This window comes from Amblyomma maculatum, chromosome 2 (genome assembly GCF_055883805.1).
Source record: "Amblyomma maculatum isolate TAMU_Amacu chromosome 2, ASM5588380v1, whole genome shotgun sequence".
Taxonomy (NCBI): Eukaryota; Metazoa; Arthropoda; class Arachnida; order Ixodida; family Ixodidae; genus Amblyomma; species Amblyomma maculatum.
In genome coordinates, this window is record NC_139345.1 from 54,782,738 (window position 1) to 54,786,234 (window position 3,497).

The window sequence follows — 3,497 nt, forward strand, 5'->3', positions numbered from 1 at the left end:
ACACGCTCGTGAGAGACAGCCCCGACATGAATGCGTCGCAGAATAATAGCCAGGGCGTGAATGGCGGCTTTCCGCCGCGGCTCCTCAGTGAATAAATACGAAACAAGCGGTCACGCATTCACAAACTAGCGCACATAACTGCTGCATGCGGGAAAACAAAACGACGTTCATGTATCCTTCTTTCCAAACGGCTCGGCGGGAGCATTTGTAGTATAGAACATGCAACAAAACGGTTCACGCTGTGCTGTACGCGGGAAGAAGACTACATAGGCGTCGAAGAGCTCGCGTACACGTTCATCATCAAAAACGCCGGAGGAAACACCGTGTACACACGCACTATAGCGACGCATTGAAAGGCGGCTAGAGCAGCGAGACGCCTCCTCCGTCAAACGCCGCGCGTATACAAAACGAGCGCTTGCTCATATGAACGGCCGCGCGCGCGGCTTACCTTGTAATTGAGTCTAAAACGCCGCCCTCGCATCTCCCGCCCGTATACGGCGAACACACACTTTTAAAGCCAGAATAGGAATGTGGTCGTTCCCCGCTGCCTATTGTGTCGGCCGACGGGGAAGCCCGGGTCGCGCTTCGCAAGGAGTATATAGCATCTCTCTAGCGCTCACTCACGCACGCATGCTCACGATGTGGAAGAAAAAAGAAAAAAAAAAAGGAAATACAATGCATGAAAGCATAAGGAACAATAGGAAAGTGTATGGAAACAGCGCCTGTTGTAAGTCGTGTGCTATACAGCGGTCGTGGAGAGGAAGGCGAAATAGGATTTTGAGTGAGGTATATATGCGCATATACAGGGCCCTCTGAGCATCATCTCGCGCTCGGTATATATATGGGACTGCGCGGCGCGGCTCTTATGATGCCTGAGCCAAGCGCGCGATGAGTGGCCGTGCAACACGTGTACATGCGACTTTCGGTATGCTCAGGTGCTTGCAACGCACGCACAAACCTACGCACACAGGCGTGCGAAAAGGATAGCCGCAGCAGCACTCGAATGCAGCCTGCTGATTGCCGAGGAAGGTAAACGCCGCGCGAAGCGCGAAAATCGCCTGGTTTACACGGCCATTTTGCTCAAGGATCCGCTGATGGGACGCCACGAGCTCGGACGTGCTGTACTACATGGTGGCGTATATACGTGCACGCAGTGTGTGTGCGCGGCGCAGGAACCATGAGGAATTTCTTTTATTTCTTTTGTTTTTCTACTTCTTCCTTGCAAGAAACTCGACGCCGAGGCGTCCTTCTTTCTTTGATCGCTGCGGTTCTTCTCATTTCCTTCGCCGCCGCTGACGAATAGAAACGAAGGAAGAGAATACAAGCAGATAGGTTTTGAGAGGTGCACATGTGCAATTCGTGTCGAGGCTCCTCGAGTCCCCGAGCGACTGTTCGCGTCCCAAAACGCGTAGAAGAGGCGGTATATGGAGGAGGAGGAACAGCGGTTTTTCTTCGAGAACACAATGCTGCCTCTTTAGCTGCTGCTGCTGCTGCTGCAACCGACTCTTGCACAGAGGAAGCGCGATATATACTGGCCAGCCCCGGTCGTATACACGAATATCTGCGGGAAAAATCGTGTCGTCACGAAGCGCGCATATGGTGTACGTGCATCTGTTATTGCGGTGCTTCATAGCACTGGTCAGATGCATATATATATATGGCTCGACAACTGCGGATGGTGTGCCGTACGTCCCTATATAATGGTTTTGGGCATGAGTATACATTACTTGCTAGCCAAATGAAAGTTTGGGTGCCCAGGCGCGTCTTGCTATATACGTTGCGGTATAGGGCGTCTCTCCCTGTGCCATTCGGATGCGCTCGAGTGTCGGTCTCGCTCACCGTCTTTTGTCACAGCCGGCCATCGCCTCCGCAGTGGAGTGAGTTGAAGAGACATAACTGCTGAGGCGGGGACGTTCGCATGAACAGGAATGGACCGCTTGGTTTTGAGAGCCTTGGCGGCCGACAACGCTTGGAGCGGTTGAAATTATAGTTCCGCGTATTGAAGCACGGCGCTGCAAGCGTTCGTGCTTACAGCTCGAAGACAGAGTCGTATGCAGGCACTCATCTTTCGCCGCGTAAATATTGGGGTTGGCCATGCTCTCATCACAGCACGCTATTATCGTAAAAGATTATAAAGCAGCAGTACCTTTATGTTTAGGAGAACGGCGACAGTACCAAGATATATATACTCTTGAGTAGACTATATAGAGGATGTCCAAGCTAACTTTCATCATCATCATCACCATTATCAGCCTGATTATACCCACTGCAGGGCGAAGGCCTCTCCCATATTTCTCCACTTAACCCGGAAGCTAACTTTAGCCAAGGGTTAAAAAATAAACATTTGAGGTAGACTGCAGAAACCACTTGTATACAGCTGCCAGAGGCGCACCACAGGGATTTGTTTTGCAGTTAGCTAATTAGTAATTAAATTATTTTCTCTAATTTTTAATTCAGTTATTTCGTTCACTCATACCACGACAAAGAGTATACCACAATCGTGGCGCGCAAATGCGGCACGTGATTTTCTTTTATTTATTTAACGGGCCATGCTTTAGAGCTTGCAAAAAGATACACGTGAGGCTTTCTTTATCTGAAATAAATGGAAGGGGGGCTTCAAAAGGTGTTCTCCAACTTTTCAAATCACATTTATTGTCTAATAAACTTAATTAGTAGATTAGAAAAAAATACACTAATTTCTAGTTAATTGCAAAATAAAAAAATTGCCGGTGTTGCGCAAGATTGCTGACATCTCTGTACAAGTTTTTTTTTTTTTTTTTGACCTATCTCAAACGTTTTATTTTTTAACTCTTAGCAAAGGTTAGCTTGGACACGTACCCTGTATATGCTTCCTGCAACGCGTAGAAACAATACATAGTCTATCAGAAATGCGTCTTAGTGTGCTGGGACTAGGTAATTAATAAATATAAGGAAAGATGAAGATATATTATATCCTTGATATATATGACAAAATTTAAAATGCAAGAGAGTGTTCGGAATCACTCAAAAAAAAAAAAAAAAGAAACCTATGTTGATGCAATGCAGACCAAGCAAGTTGGCATTGAAACCTGGCCTAATTGTATATATGCGGTCATAAATAGTCACCCATTTCTGTCATCCGATGCCTTGTCACAGGAAAATCCTCTTCACACCGAGGCATCTGTAACAACAGGTATAGTTTACGAATTTAGCAGTCCTTGAAAGCTTCCATGCACTGAAAGCCTGCTTCCGTTGTTAACCTTGTATTTCCCACTGGATAACACATGTACAGACCATAAAGGCGTCATTGTTTTTAGTTTTTGTTAAGAAATCAATGTAAAGTGTCAACAGTGCTGCAAGAAGAAAAAAAAAAAGGACCCACTGTCGATCATATTTTAGTAGCAAAGTCAAAGTGCATGTTAGTTGCAGAGTGTGGAGAACCAGTGCTGCATTTTTATTTGATTTATTTCCACAAACAAGGAGGTACAAAGTGGTGGTAGAAAACGAGGGGGAAAAGC